The 17,629-nt window shown below is 37.1% G+C and overlaps 1 protein-coding gene and 1 long non-coding RNA gene across 2 annotated transcripts in view; both read right to left on the reverse strand.

The window, feature by feature from the left end:
* The window catches only part of LOC100643082 (UPF0489 protein C5orf22 homolog), a 423,524-nt gene that overhangs the window by 327,222 nt on the left and 78,673 nt on the right, over window positions 1-17,629 (reverse strand). The window lies entirely within an intron of this gene.
* On the reverse strand, window positions 11,415-15,630 carry LOC125385514. Its single transcript, XR_007224902.1, has 3 exons — window positions 15,449-15,630; window positions 11,778-13,708; window positions 11,415-11,716 (listed from the first exon to the last, which is right to left on the reverse strand). It is a non-coding gene; the product is annotated as an uncharacterized LOC125385514 (long non-coding RNA).

The following is a 17,629-nucleotide window of genomic DNA, read 5'->3' on the forward strand; positions in this document are numbered from 1 at the left end:
AATGTAATTTTACTGATCGAAAGAAACGTCGAAAGGATAAAATTGTCGTGGTATTTCGAGAGAACAAACATGATTTCTATAAGTGGGAAACTGATCCATGACAGAAGTCGATTTTTAGCGGCACAGATCTAACTGAAATATTGAAATTACTTATTTTATACAGATCTAAATGCTTGTCATATAATTAACAGAGTAGAATTGTCACATTCCGCAATGAGTATCACACTTTCTCTCATATTGTTCGATCATCGTCTTCTCGTACAACCTAAATTCCAATCATATTATTTCTCCGAATAATATTCTAATTTTATAGAAGCTACAAGAAAATAATGACTAATCTAGCATCAGAACTTAGCATTTCTTACAATTATACTAAAAATTCGTTCTTAGAAATCTTAGTAATAAATACTTCAATAAGATCAAAAGTCTGCGATAACAGATCCAAACTTTTATGAATGTAAAAAATTAAACGAGTGAAAATTGAGTAAAGTTTTGTTTAATTTTCTAAGCATTATAATACGTGATCTACTTTGATTATTTTGTATATTCTTATACATCATATCTTTACATTTATGTATATTTAAATTCCACACAAATGTGTAAATATCTACGACGTAAGTATGATAAATAGGCTGCGAATATTTATGCAAATTCGCAGCTTTGTGAATATACCTAATTTAAAAAATGAAACGCGTGAAAACAACTCTTTTACTTATTAACTATAACAAATACTTACTTTGAATATTTTACGTATTTTTGTGCATTATATGCATTTTGTAAATTTTTGTATCTTCGAATTTTTCATGAATAACATCCGCGATCTAATTACAATGAATTATTGCCTCGTCCTCAATAGGTTAAAGAAGCAATGCTCGGAGCAAGAATTCACGGCTTGAACATCTCGAACGCTGAATGGTGGCTAAGATCCAGCAAGAAACCGAACGTACAAACGGCCGTGACGAGCCAGCACGTTTCCTAGCTGGACCTTAGAAGCCGGGGCCGCTGTTCAGTATGCAAGCTCGGTGTGGGCGCATCCGGTAGACGCCGTAAGCTCAGAAACTCACGTTGCATTATATATCCGGCTGTCGATACGAGCCAGCACGCGTCATCCCGATGATAAGAATAGAATAATAGAATTTTCTATGAGCCTGGCGGCGGTGGCCAGCGTAGTCGTCGCAGTCAGAGAACCGGTGACGTGCCGCAAAACGAAGAAAATGCACGGGGACCTTTTCCGGTCTGATGATCGACGACAATCCGCTACGTGTCTTCTCCGTTTCGCGTATATCTTTCCTGTGGATCTTAACCTCGGTCGTTGCTCGTCTTTTTTTGTCTGTATGGCGGCTGAAATCCCGATAAAATGGCGTCATGGGACAGGACGTGTCGCGCTGCCCCGTGACACAATCTCGTTTCGTCCCGTGAAACGTAAGAGCACCCAAGGTGTCAGATAATCTACAAAGTTGCTGTCACCGTCAATGTTTTACAGTTTTTCTTATCTACCATGTCAATTTGTCGCTATCGTGATTGATGTTTGAATTCGTTTATCACTACACATCTGTGGGGTTTCTTTATTTCTGGTGAAATTGCGAATGTGCATTGGAAAGTTAAAATATTGTTACCGCGTTACTGCGTACATCGGTCTTCTTCATTTCCTGGGATTATATTCTTATTGCATCTAGATCGCGAAAGAATGTGTTTCAAAAATAAATCGTTTGCCTTAACAAGTAGGCACTAATGCCATTAAAATCATTAATGTTTTTATGATAAATTTTTTCAAATTCTTGACGGAACAACCGCGAATCGTAATTTGATATACTGTGCAGAATAATTCTATTAAAAGCTGCGAAAATAAATCGACCGCGCTGCTTCATGTTGAAGAAGTAGGTAGATAATAGAATTATTATTCAAATTAAAATTAAAATTCTAATGGCACGTATCTTATTTCCATGTTTTTGGAGTTATTTCTTCTAAAAATGTATTAATGAATTTATAAAAAACAAAAAACATATTATAATAAGCACACCATAGATTTCTTGGGTGCTAAATGATTTTTTTCATCGCTTATAATTAGACTAGATATTTATACAAACTCGTGTCCTTAAAAATACAGCTATAGAAGTAGAACCTAAAAATATATAGTTATCGTCTTTTAAATATACCAATATTTTACCTTGAATATTCTGTATATTTTCGCATATTACGTGCATTTTGCATATTTTCAGTAAAGATATATAACATTCCCATAAATATAAAATATATAGATACATAAAGATCCGCAGGTTATCTATAACATCCATAACAAAAAGAACACTCTCGATCTTTCGCATCAATCGAATCATTGCTACTTCTTATAATCTACCTCCCATTACGATCGTCTTACCGTGAAACTGACTGAAACCGAACATGATCGTGCATCGCGAATTGGCTTACGCAACCGTCTATCCCGAGATCCGCGATTTCTTTCTACCAAAATAATCCTTGCTGTCATCGCATCGAATGACGACTGGCAAAAAGCCCGACGCCGGTAGCGGTCGTACTACCGTCCAATTAACAAGGAATCAATAAAAGACGAGGCCTCGAAAGGACAGCGCTCGGTTCGTTCAGACGAATGCACACCGGTTCGTGGCGATTGCGCGACTGGTAATTGCCGGACAATTACCGTAGCGCTGACGTATTTACTCGCATGCGAGAAGAGTCAGCCATTGTTTGTTTGCTCGCCGCTAGTGAGCTCCTAATTACGTGCAATGCTCGCGAGGACAACGTCGACGCGCGATGACCCCTTCGCAGCTGTTCCTTCACTGTCTTTCGCCTGATGTAATCGACTGTTTTCACCTTCAATCCTCCTGCCCCAGGCGATCTTCGTATTTTTCTATATCTCTAAATCGCGGACGATTTTCATATCTTTCTGTTCAAAATCACTGACGAAATGTATATCCTGTACGGGTTATAAGGTATAAGGGAACTCTTAACGCAGCACAAAAAACCCATGAACATGAAAATAGCGTGGCTCGTTGGAATTAACTTGAATAAGTAGATGCGTATTCAGTCGGGAACGAAAATATGTGGACAGACAGTGGAAATAAATAGCAATGAGATATAATCGAACATGTACTAGCGTCATATACTTGAGTTTTATTTGTTACATATCCTTATAACACATAGATTATTTCAGTAAATAATTGAAATTAATATTTACATTTTTGTGTAAATAGGCAGCATTTAGCGAAACTTTATAACCATTTCCACTACTTGTTTGCTTATTTTTATCCCTGATCGTATAATACTTAGTAACAAAATCAGGTTGCAGGGCTAAACGAAATGAAAAGTTATTAGGAAGGTGATCTTCTTCGTAAAAGTACAACAAATAATGATCGACGATGATCTGTTTAAAAGAATAGAAAGATTGGAAAAATCGGTTAGTTCACGATTCTACTTTCTATTATATCTCGCCAGTCTCTGTGATTTTGTCTATAAAAATTTGATGAACGATAATCGACGAAGATTAAAAACAATCATTTTCTTTGTGATCTTCTGTCTGATTTTCTTTGTAAAAATTCGATGAATTATTCATATGTGGTTATTCATATAAGATTATTCATATAAGATTAAGATATGAAAACTAAGAATAAATATGTACATGGAACGTGTATCTTTTGTCTGGTGAGATCTTTGACTCTGAAACTTTATTATTATCTTTGTCATTAATCGTACACACGATCAGCATATGCGACAGTGTTTCGTTTTAAGCGATGAGTAATTTTCGAGGCATTAATGAGTACTTACTGATTGTTTCCTTTATTGTCTTATGTTGGACAGAACAAAGATAAATTCATTGAAAGTTGATCGTAGCCTTTGTTATTTGAGTATGTCTTTCGATAAGGTGGCTAACAAAGAAATCTTCGATTATGAACTAATTAAAATTTACTGATACAGCAATCTTTATTTGCATATTACTCATTTGCTGCATCAGTGACGCATTTAGAAATTTGTCACTTTGCATTAATTAGCACAGAGAGAATGATACTTACTTGTAAAATATTCACATTCTTTTTCCCTAAAGGCATCGCCATTTTCGTGATTATAACCCTCGACGAATTATGATAATTATCAGTGAGATGTCGTACTGTCATCTTTTAAAAATAAAAGAAAAAATTACAATCCTATCATCTTTTGTTGATTTGCCGTAATCCACGATTTTGTAATTTCCCGATTTTTTCAAATAAGAGTTTCTCGAGACTACAATTCCGTCTTGATAACTATGCTCTGTTTGTTTCTACTCTTATACCAATTAAAGATTTGAATTTTTTTCGAACTTCAATGCAATAAAATCACGTTAAAAGGCGCGCGAAATTACGACCACCAAAAATGGATAACGTTTCTTTTTAAGTCACGCAACTCGTGTTCTGGCTCTAAAAAGAAAAATACATTCTCCGACTAAACAAATAACTGACTTTTTGCCGAGTAACGGAGGAATAAAGCAATAACGCGGAGACGAGGCGGAAGACGATTCCATCAGGCCGTATCGAATCGAACGTCTTAACCACGCGGCGAAATCGTTGAATTGGGTGTTTGGAGAACACGAAAACCGGCTGCGTTTCCAATGAGTCACCGATAGAGGCTCGTTCGCGGGTACCTGGACCGGTTGTCTTGTGTCTTGGCGCCTTTTAAACCGATGGAAAACACTTGTTAACGCTTGCCAACCGAATAAAATGCTGGCTGTCCGAACTAAACGTAGATACGCCCCTTATACGCCCGTTATCGCTATCATCTGTGACTGCGTTCGACCTTTCTTTTATAGCTCTTTTCTTCTTCTTTTCCGATAGCCCCAATCTTGTTCCCTTTCTTCGTTGTATTTACTATACTCGTTGCCTTTATTGCGTAAGAATGTTCTTAACACGTTGGGTAGATTTCGTTGAATTTAAAGATTCCAGTATGGTAATATTTTTATTGTGACGTAACTCAGATTTATATTGCAGGTTTCAGAGAAATCAGAAAATGTTGGCTTAAAGAAATACGAGCATGACTTGGTATACAAAATTTGGCAGAGTATATAAGATTGAGAATTATCGTTCTTGAATGTATCAATGGATATCGATATTGAATCACAGATATAAAGCTTTGCATCATTGGCAGAATATCGATTGACAGGATTGAAGATGTTTATCATGAAATTAACAGTGGCTACAAGAGGTATTTACATTTCATTGTATTTATTCTATCATTTATATACTACTTAATTAGATCCAAGTCTAGTATTCGTATCATTTAATAGTACTTTTATACGATTATGAACAATTGACACTATGAGAATGAAACGTATATTGAAAACGATAAAAAGACACTTCGCTAGAAAATAAAGATACGTGCAAATACTGTTGCAAAAACTTACGATACATATGTATAGTATGTTTTCGAACTCGAAGAGCAATACCATGCGGACGTTGCGACCACTCTTAATTAGTACGTTCGATGGTTAGTGGTATGCGGGACCTGGTTTATTTCCAGGACGATTAGGACGGTCGATTCTCGATCAGGGAAAGACAGCGCTACCTTAATTACGCAAACACCGTAATTTCGCCGTTTAATTGGAACGTTCGGATGCTCGGAACACGACGGATGCTTCGATGGTTTAATTAGCGACGCGACTCGTGGCTACGCTCGAAAGAAACCGGGCCCTGACCAGGCTGCTATGGGAAATCGCGATTCCACAGAGACACGGAGGTGTTGAAAGTGTAATGGATCCTCGTCGGCTGCGAATACGCGCGGCCACGAATAATCTCGTTGATCGATTATACCGGAGAGCCAGGACGACGCGGCGTTTGTACAATCTCACATAATTGAATTGTAAAATGTCACCGCGACGGTGGCCATGTTTGTTTTGCAGGAAAATTTGACGTGTACAGGTAACTCGTATAAAACCATGTATTTGAGCCCCTATATACGTAGATCTAATAACTTTGAATTTATGAAACAAATTGTGTAATCAAAATTGTATTTATTAAATGCTTCCATAATGAACACAAAGTAAATATTGAAAACAGAATTCAAAACACAGTACCTATTTAAATTAATAAAAAAACGAAATCTCTTTTTTCCAATTTTGATCCACGACCTGGACAAAATTCTATATACTATACGGTGTTTCTCTGTGATTTAAACTAATAATAGTAATATTGAAAAATATCAATACTTTGGATGTACATGTAGCGATATTATCATAAGCCCATCCACCACATCTTACACACCATACACGAATTCCCTTTAAATTTGCAGTGACTATGAAAGGTATTTGTACATATCCTTATTTTCTAATGTAGCGTCTCTTTATCAGATTCTAGCTTTCATTTCTATAGTATCAAACATTTATAATCACGTGAAAGTAGGTACTAGTACCCGATACGAAATTTGATATACTTGGATCTAAGTGATTAATTAATCACGTAAATGCTGTAACATAGACAATGGTATGCAAATATTTATTGTAACCACTGTAAGTGATTCTACTATATTTGTAATTTTTCTCCACGATATCTGTTGCGTACTTCTTGGAGCACGTGGCAACAAAAAGTTCCTGGTTGCTGCTTCGTCGAGAAGCATATCGAAACAGGAAACACGTCGATCAATATTCCCATTGAAAGAAACCTAGATACCTGTGAAACAATCCGCGACAACGTTCACCGCCAGAAACAGCGGTTCGCTCGTTCCCGTGAAAACGATGCAAGATTTCGCGGAACGCGGTTGCTCGGTTTGTTTGCAGCCGCACGGCTCGCGTTTATTTATCACGGAGCATGGACCACGATTCCGCTTGGCCCTGCTTTCGATCCGTTTTTCTCGGCAGTTCCGGCTGATCCCGGGACTACTAGAACTACTAGGAAACGGTGTGCGGCCTCGTGAACGGTTCGACGTGGCCGGCCCGAGCCTTCACCGCCAACTTTACGTTTATATGCGCCCGTACACGACGCTATCCCGATAGCGGGCCGGCCACACGTCACCGAATCGTGATCCTCGAGAGGCCGAAGACGATGTTGTGTCCCCCATCAAAGCTAGGAGCACTGTCCAGTTCGTGAGCCGGGCTGCTTCCTGCACGGTCGACCGTAAAATATGAAATACCATTCCTCCCTGCTCTTTGGTTGCTGGAGCGTTGCTGCCGTCGCTATCGCTCTACCAACCGGTGTCTTTTTCTGTCGACTTCGACTAGGAGGAGTCGAACGAAGAGACTGCTCGACTTTGTTCTTCCACGATATGACGAGACGGGGAACGTGTTACGGTACCTGGTGTACCTGGTACGATACCGTACTAACTGGAAAAATCCAAATGTCCCCGACACGAAAGATCGTTTTCGACCTCCCGCGAAATCTGGCTGCTCGATCTGTTCTGCTCTACTCTCTCTCTCTCTCTCTCTCTCCCTTTCTGTTCCTCTCTCGATGATAATAATCGGATTACGAAAATCCTTTGGAGATGACGACTCACTGGTGCTTCTTTTTACGCTGAATAAAGCTAGGTGGTCTTCTTCAGGCTGACTTTGTTAAGATAGGTAAGGTAGAGTTATTCGAATCAAGTTAAGTAATTTGGCTTGTAAGATTTGGCTAAGATTTGAAGCGATCTATTTGAAATTCAGACTATTCGAATCGTCGTTAATGGCGTGATGAACGCCAAGGGAAGTATATCGCGTATTTACACGGATAGATGGGAAGATCATAGTTTCCTACAAGTACTAATCAAAGTGAAAGAAGTTTGTTCGATGTTAATATTTGTGGTTGTACTTATTTACTTTCTAATCATTTTTGTAATTGCAATAGTATTTCAAAAGTATGTGACCATTATAAATGAATTCAAGTGCATGTCAGGACTGTTTGTATCGTCTACGAGGGAAAGATTTCGAATGAACCTCGTCACGGTTTAATCTGACAGGAAAACGTACGATATGAAGGTGTCGTTAACAGCATAACAGGCCATAACGTTAAAGGAAAAATATACATGGATGCCGTTTAAACGGCAATTGACACTTGCTACTCTATATTCGTAAAAATCGACACACGTTCCGATACTTTAAATGTCACGTGCCACTCAAGTGACGTTTATAAATCTCGATCTGAAAGCTGTGACTAACTAAGTTAAAGTATCATTGGCGGTTCCATAATCACGAATTGCTATCAACCATGTCAAAATCTTTTGCTCTGTACAATAGTGGAAATGTTACACGATATGTTTGCCGACTGATGAGTCATCGATATCTCGCTTAAATCGATTCGACTCGCGTTTGCATCAAGGGGTATTCAGTTCTGTAATGTACCAATGTATTCAATGCTAATACCGAAGAGGAGAATTCTTTTCGTCGAACGTGTTCTTTGGGAATATTACAAGTTGTTAACAATATTCCGAATTATTAACGAGTTATTAAATTTATCGTATAACGATTACCATATTCATGTACTATTATATCTTCAATAATTTTCGCATAAATTTTAACTACGACGAATGTAAGATTTTTATTTTCAAATTATGCAAATTATTCAAATTATCCTTATTAACGATAAACAGAGAACCTTTTTTCAGAATATTACGAATTATTAACAATGTTAGGAGAAATTATTAGACTTAGAATCATTAAATAAATTTCCAGTATGCTGAATGTAAAACTTTCTTTGAATTGTACAAATTTACGGATTTACATTGTTTATACGGCTCATATAGAAGTATACGAACGAAACCAGCACATATTTTCTATGCTCTAAATTAGGCTCTTTCTAGGACAATTTTCAGTAATGAGACGTTGTCTCTTGGATAACAATGCTGATTGAAACTAACGAGCGATGATTCATAACTTCAATTCTGATATAATAGTGCAAATCTAATGGGAGATTGGACGTCTCACAGAGACTAATTGACATCGAGATAAAGAATTTTTAATTTGTCATATCAAAGGATTATTAAACATGTAACATTAAGACTAATAATAATCGACGATCTTTAGAAACTTACTATTGAACAGTAGGTAAACCGAATATTTCTTCGACATTTAATCGGATTTAATCAATCAATGATAAATTAAATTTATAACATTCACGATTGTAAAGTAAACAGAGTACGTATAATTCGCTTGAAAATTTACAAACCTATACAAACATCTAATAAAACGTATAACAAATATGGTAAATTTAAATAAAGACAGAAAGTCATCATTAGATATTCTTAAACTCGGAAATTATTTAAAAGACAAGACTTTCTTACAGATAGAATTCGTCTGATCATACGTACGTCGATCAAACATCGATGTTTTGAATTATTGAATCCACATGAGTGGTTCGATCGCGTTCATGCGAATCAAGAACACGCTCGCCAACAACCACTCTAATCGACCGATCTGAATCGTTCTGCAACGAACCACGATAAGCGGAATAAAATTCCGCGGGATTTAAGGCAACGCCGCTGCGAGAAAATTGTTTGCCTTTCTCGAAGCCACTTTATCTCGTTGCGGTATTCGCAGAATACCAGTTCGAAACCTTCACTTTCTGCGATCGTAGATAGAACGGAGGTTTGAAAACGACACGTCACGACGAGACGAATTATTATGTTCAGAGGCAGCGACGTTTCCATCGAAAACTAAAACATTACGTTTCTTCTTTCCTTCGATAGAAAGCTCCTATCGAATATCTTTTATGCAGAACGTTGTGTTCCATTCTTTTTATTCTGTTTCAAATCTTTTAACAAAATCTAATATCCTAGAATATTATTTGTCTTTGGGTTCGAATAATCTGTAATTTTATCCGAAACAATGCGATTGATTAAAATCTGGAATTATTGAAAATTATGCGATTGAAAATGCGAGACTCCCGTTATTATGCTTTATCAAAAATTATTTTATACGTTGTTAAAAAAGACTAGAGTAGAAATTTTGATTAGATAACGACTGGATGACTAAACCGCAAATTTACACTTTTATAAACATAATTAGAGAAACGCAACTTACGCAAGAATTTCTTTCAGTCGCTGAATATCATAATGAGTAGGTACTATGCTTTTGATATTTCATATATTTCGTATATCTTATATATTTTTATTATGTACATTCGTTATGTGTATTTTGTATTTTTGAATATCCCATATATGCATAAATAATCACAATTTAATATGATTCATTTTTTAAAGTCACATGAAGCATTGAAGATACATACATATTTATACATTTTTGAATAAATCAGTGTTTAATTTTGTTATGACACACGGTCAAATGATTTGTTGTCGATAAAATGAACGATTAGTTTCATTGTTCAGGATACACGTACATAAAACAGGTGATTAAGAAAAAATTGACGAGCGTAATTCTTTGGCAAGCAGCTCGAACAAAATCTTGGCTAATAGTTGGCCAGCGATGTTTAACGACGAGCATTTACAATTCCATGCGTCGTACTTCGCGGGTTACTTGGATTTTAATGATCCTCATTTGTAAACGGAGACATCTCCCATGGAAATCGGTAGCTCTCTACGCGTGCGCGTTCGATCGTGCCGGTCATTCTATCGATGACAAGTAGCGATTTAAATGTCAATCGTGGAGGCACACGAATGGACGTGCCAAGTTTTTCAAAACTGCGTACCTTGCAACATAACCATGAAATTAACATTCCTCGTCGATCACAGCGAATATATCCTCTATCAGTTCATAACAGCTATTTTCTTTTTTCCGCAAACGTTAATTAAATTAATTTTCTAAAATCGAGTGCAGTACGACACAACCATTGAATGGATACACCTGATATTCTTTCAGTTTCTAGCAGATCTTTCCTTCGCTTCAAAAATCAATTGCGTTAATTTTTTGCCAGACTTTTCAATAACCAAGAAATTAATATTCACTATGTTGATCAATATTTCTATTTCCTCCAGCAATTATTTTTTTATCTTTGTGTAAATTAGACAATTTCTTGTTTGCTTTTTATACGAATGAATATGTACAAACGGAATTATGTATAATTTATGAAATATATAATGAAATATGTACAAGGCAATTTGAATCTTGGAAATTGTAGCAAAATCGTTCTGTATAAACAACATGTAGATGTCTATTGCACTCTGCGTAGAATGACGTTGAAATACTGATTGAAGAGTTTAATACGTAATCACTTGTGTAAGAATATATGCATAGAACATCTAGTTCAAACATTTGATAGATAAAGACATATTTACTCTTGCTTCCATGCAGGAAATGTGTGCAATATTTTCAAAAATCTTAGAATTGCATCTAAATCGAGCCGTTTTAATAAACTTTCTATATTTATTATTTCAATACTACCAGTTTATCGTTACCAGGATTTAGCAATATACTTTTTATCATTCTGTCTCATTTTCCAGATATCATACCAGTATTATTATGTAATAATATCACTTCCCACTTTATTACATAATTTTTATATAACAAATAATATTTTAGAAAAATATTTATTCAAGAAAAAAACAACAATTTTGTCGACCTTGTTTTTGTATCATTTCCACGACTCAGTGTCGAAGAATTCATGAATGTTCTATTAAGTAGAAAAGGACTTCACGGTCAGACATTTGGCAGCATATTAACATTTCCGGGAAACACGCATTGCATTTAATACAATTACAAAATTTTAAAGCTGCAAAACGTATCAAACATGCCAACGCGCATATGAAATATCCAAAGTATAGTCAGTATCCATTTTAATATCTCAACGTAGATTCTATCTTTCTTCAGTCACGTCTGCAAAAATACGAATTTGCATAAATATCGCACGTACAATATACAAATATAGACCACTTACGTAACAAAAATTGTCAAAAAAATATCCACTCAAAACTGTTCACAGAGTCTAAGCAAGTAGATGTAGATATCCTGGCAGACCTAAGAAGATCAAGATAGAAACATTTCCCATCAACATTGCCGTCGACTCGATTTAGGGATCCGTAACAACAAAATGGATCGCAGTTATTCGAGCGAATTAAAAATTCTCTAAAACATCTAAAGTTCGAGAAAACGTTCTGTTGCACACACGTACACATTACGCTGCTCTTTATTTCCTTTTCGTGAACGGTTTAGCGATCGCGGATAACACGATGGCTCCGGAATGGAGATCGCAGCCCTGTCCTTTCCTTGGCGCACGGACGCGTCTGTCATTCCTCCGATAACGAGCAGCGACTTAAAGTCTTTACGGTGTCATACGGGCTTAATGCCACGGGCACGGCGACGGGACGTGAGCCGAGATAGCGAAGGCGCTATTTAATTAACGATAATAGCTTGGCTTAACAAGAACTCCGCGGCATTTTCTTTTCATTGTCTTTCCGTAATGCGACGGCCTCCACGCGGACACGTTTCTGTTTCTTCTTTGTTCCTCGCTTCTGTCGTCGTGAAGTATCGCAGTACACTGCGACCGATTTCTGGAATTCTCTTATAGATTCTTGGTATTATAGAGTATCGATACTTCGTTCTTAAATGTTTTCCTTTCAAGCAGTTATCTATGCTCTCGTGTGATAGTTCGCGAGACGATGATATTTATCGGGGCCACGGGTTATTACATAGTGTTTTTCGTATCATTAGTTTATGAATTAAGTGGACTTCGACAGACGAAGAAAGAGACAGTAGAGTTTTACGTCCGTAGATACGATTACGACACTGTACCGCCATTGATCTTTTCCTATTGATCTTCTTTGATTATTTAGAAATTGTCAATGACTCTGTAAAATTCGCACACGTAAATAGGATGCCTGTGTAGATTTACATTTTTGCAATCGCCTTATATCCTATCGAACTCGTTATATTTAATGAAAAACTCGAAGAAATAATATTTTATAATACACATAAGTCGTAAAGAAAACGACAGCTTTATAATAAGATAGCATGAAAACGAAAGCGATGAAGCGTATTCAATTTAATTCTAGAATTTCTAAAATTTTTCTGTCACAGTACTTCGTTGATGCTTATCTGAAATTATAATTTCATCGATCGTATCTCTCTGAAATAAACGGCTCAGATATCAGTAGATATCTTGATACTTATGGCCAGCAGTGTGTGTCAAGGTCAATACCATTGCAGATGACTCTTCTATATTAAATAACTACCTTATACCTTCTTCCATCATGGAGGTGATCTATCCGTGGATGGAAAACGTGTCGTTCGATCGAACTAGCGACACGCTTGCAAGAAGGGAGTTGACCAGCCGCGCGCATAAGTCGGCCTGTGGACGCGTTGCAGATACGCCGGTGCTAATTGCAATTTATGTCTCATTGCAGCGGTCGTCGGTGTGCCACGACAAAGGACCGCACCGCGGGCGGCCGTTGCTGCGTTAAAGCGTTTCGAAAGAGAGCCTGTGCCACCGCGGTTCACGTGTTACAGGCGAACACCGCCATGACGTTGTTGTCGTTGCTGTTGTTGTCGTTGGCTGCTGTTGCTTTTGCTTGTCGGACGGTTTCACCTGTGCGTCCGCGCGAATCGACTTTACGAGGCCGGCTTTTGTCGGAATCAGCGCCGCGATTCGCGTCCCCGCTGCGATCGACGGCTGTGAAACGCGGACTCGTTCTTGCTGCCCATCGACGCGACGCTCTCTGCATGATAAACATCCCGTGGGACAGAGTATTTGTGTACCAAGGGTACGTCTGTAAGTGATTTCCGTTTGGTTTGCTGATTTCGAAATTCGTCGCAGTAAGACTCGTGACGAAAGTGATTTTTTAAGTTCGCTTTTTGCAGCATGCTCTGCCACTGGAAATATAAAAAGTATAGGGTGGTGACTCGTGGAAATATTTGAATACTTGCTGTGAACATTTTTGATGAAAATATTATGCGCGTTGTGTGGAATGGTTCGATATTTCGTTTAAGGATGCTACGAGATACGACGATAGCGATTGCATTGGTAAACTTTGAAACATAGTCGAGAATGCACGTGCAACGTGCAAAATATTTCTTTCTTGGAAATATATTGAAACATTGTAGTTGAAGATTTTTAAATCAAACAAGTACTCCAATTTTATGTATACTTAGATAAATACGTAATGTTTCAAAACTCGTTACGAAGGATCTCTGAAATTGAAGGAAAAGATACGACTATATTTCTAAGGTACGATAACATTAAGGAAGATTTCTAAATTTCTAAGACCTCTACATTGTTTACCATTGATCATACGATATTAAATAGCAAATCTATAATTAGTGTTGTAATTGACAAAAAAGAACTATAAAAAAAATTCGGTTTCAAGTATCTAGATTTTAAAAGAACGATTCCTATCATATCATGTTTCCATATTCGCCTGGAAAATAAAAAGGAAAACAAAATTTATCATCTGCTCTTGAATTTTATTCATATTCCGATTGGACACGTTCAACGTCATCCAGTTTCATGTCTACATGATACCGCAAAAGCGATGTCAGCGACTGAAATTCATCGACAGAGCCAGATAATACACAGTAGCCAAAACCGCTACGATTTTGTATTACCATAATTGAATAGATCCGCAGCGGGATTAATGAAGTATCAAATATCCCAGGTCGGCGTAAACAATGCCGCAAAATCTATTTAAACGATGCTCGATTAAATATCCATTGGCCATCGCTTAACTCTGTTCACCCAAATGGAACCGCGTATATCTCTTCTTGCAACAAAGACGTTACGCATCGTGTTGTAGAGCAAATTAAAACATGGCGCAATATCGTCTCGTTCGTTCAGCCCCGCTGAACAACACCTTATTTAGAACGCTATAACATCATTCACGTCGACAAAGAGAGAATCATTATCAAAAGTTTCGAAGCTAAAGCTAACGAAGTGTGATATTGCACGATGTGATCGAACGTATACCTTTGTTTGTTTAATTCTTTGTTATTCGTGTACAGTTTGTTTCTTTTTATTCGATATCATTCTTTTATATGTTCCGGGAATTTTAGACGAAAATGAAATTTTTCGATGATAATTGAGAGGTAGAAAACAATCTTTGGCCGTGTTTAACTTTCTCCAGCAGAATAACAGAACAAAAGAATACATATTAATTTTTTTAAACAATAAGTCTAGTCATTACGTTACGTAATCCTTATAAATGTATCTATGCATGTTGACATCGCGGAAGCATATTTAATCAGAAATCATAAAATTGTGGACGTCATGATAAAGATTTTGAAAAGCCAAAAATATACTTCGTACTTCACTTACGGGACGATTCAATCTCGAAACTCACGAGATTGAAAATTTTATAATAAACTTGAACTATCTATAAACTATCTATCTCTTTCAAACTTAATTAATAGTATTCAGTAACTTAGACGATCCACGTAAAATACCAAAGTTAAAAAACCTCCTAAATTACAAGATTCGAACTCCCATCACATCAAAAAAAAAAAGAAAGGAAAATCAAAAATGAAAACCCATTCCATCAATTCCAACGTCCAGTCTCTTTACTCTGGTACGACAATTACCATCGAAAAATAAAATTTCCTTTGTCTACCAATAATTACCCCTTTCGTTTTCTTCTTTCCTAGTTCTCTGCTTATTCTCTCCCGCTCTCGCCTTCCTCGTTTCTCGAGGAACGAACGCCGAAACGCTGGTCGATAAAGTACAAACGCACAATGGACGTGGAAGCATAGAAACACGTGGCGCATAAATCGCGCATTATGTGCGGCTCTTTGTGCGCGACGAGAGTAAATAGGCTGGCGTGCGCGCGCTCTCCGGCTACCCTTTCCTTTGGATTTCCTTTCGCTTGGGCTCTGGCTGTTGGTGCAGTTGTTGCAGCAGCCAGCAGCCGCCGCCGCCGCCGCAATAGACGCCGGCCCGTGCGGCCATTACGCCGACGCGGCCGTCGTCGTTTTTCGCAACCGCTCCACATCGTGATTTCCTCAAGGTGCAAAGAGCCTCGACGACAGCAACGAATGCCGTGTTCGTGTGCTGCGCCTACCTCCGTGAACCTTATGTCGCATTTGCAACAAAATCCGAACGCTGCCCGCCGATGCAACTGTGCGTTATATGACACTCGATCACGAGGGTTGCGACACGTGTTACTGCTCAACCTTATTGGATATTGTGTGTGCTAGGTTTGCAGGATTTTTTTAATTGTTATTGCTATTTCTTCGTTGGCAAACCAAGCGGTTCATGTTGCAAGAGTGCCGTTGAGGTTCTTTATCTTTATTGAAAAAAGTTTCAAATATTGAACTCGACACTTGACGCATGGATATACCTCGAGCGTTATCGTTGGCATATTTATAGAAAGTCGTATTTGTATGAATGGGATCTAAGTAGGAATTTCTTTCATTTACTAAACGTTATAACGAGTTCATTACTCTGGATATTTTACTACGATTTACACTAAGATTTATAAGTACAATTTCTTTCAAGTTTTCGCAGATTACATTAAATCATACTAGTTCTTAAAGACACCGTATTTAAGTACGCAAATTATTCACCGCGTGTGAATAATTTTTAGAACGTAGATAGCTAAAGAACAATCAACAGTTTGCAATATAATGAGCGAGAAAAACTGTTTCCTTACGAAACATTGTTATAGGTTATTATAATAAAATTGTCGACAGATAAAGACACTCCTCCTGTACATACGCGCACAGATTGCTTTCGAAGAATTGGTTTTTGTTTTTATTAAACCATGGTAGCGCGTCTTACATGTTACGGGTTATGGTTGTTTCTTGGAATTTGCCGTTTGTAATTCAAGGAGAATAGGAGAGCATTGCGATTAAGAGATCATTTGAGTCGTCAAGTTGAAATTTATGCGCAACGAACGTCACGAGGAGAAAAAGTAATATGAAAGCGATCAACTACATTCGAATCACCGACCGTAACGTTTCAAGCTTTTTCATGACATATACTATATAGTTGCAGGCAATACTATGCAATCCTTCGAATCGTAGCTTGCCACTTATCGCGTTAATTTTGTAATAAAGATAGGAAACGCGATATTTCCGGTTTCACTGATGTCTCCATACTTCGGCGATGACATCATCCATACTTTGAAATATTATGACACACGTACATATAAATTACATTGTAACATATGAAACTTCCCATTTTGTTCCATTAAGTTTCTAAATAACTCTGTTTTTTCTTTTTTTTTTTTTTTATAAATATCGATATTTTTATATGCTACTGGACAGTTACGGAGATCGTATATTTTCGATATTAAATATAAATATAATATTTTTATCCTTGTAGATACAATACCATTTTAAATCTGAGAATTTGTTACTTTCGTCTATTTCTATTTTCGTTTTCTATTTCTATAATCGTTTCAGAATTCGATGTAATTTTATGAATTGTTGAAAATCAGACATTTCGTACATTACGGAAACTAATATAACGTAATGGAAAATTTCTATATATTCCGTACTAATATAACGTAATATGTAATTAAAGGACATTTTACAATTTTATCAATTTCGTTTAAAAATTGTCTCGACAGCATCGAACGTGAAATAAAGAAAAATATTATAAACATTATGTTTTGGAGTAAAAAATCTCATTTATCTCTCATCCATCAGATCCATCAACGGTCATAAACTGTTACGAGCACAGAAGAATGAACGCGGCATTTACGTATTAAACCAACGAGATACGACACGGAACGTTGCTTTTCGAAGCTTTTTTGGGGGATTACGTGGAAGTTTGTGGTTCGACCGGTTTGGTGTAAATGC

This window comes from Bombus terrestris, chromosome 7 (genome assembly GCF_910591885.1).
Source record: "Bombus terrestris chromosome 7, iyBomTerr1.2, whole genome shotgun sequence".
Classification (NCBI taxonomy): Eukaryota; Metazoa; Arthropoda; class Insecta; order Hymenoptera; family Apidae; genus Bombus; species Bombus terrestris.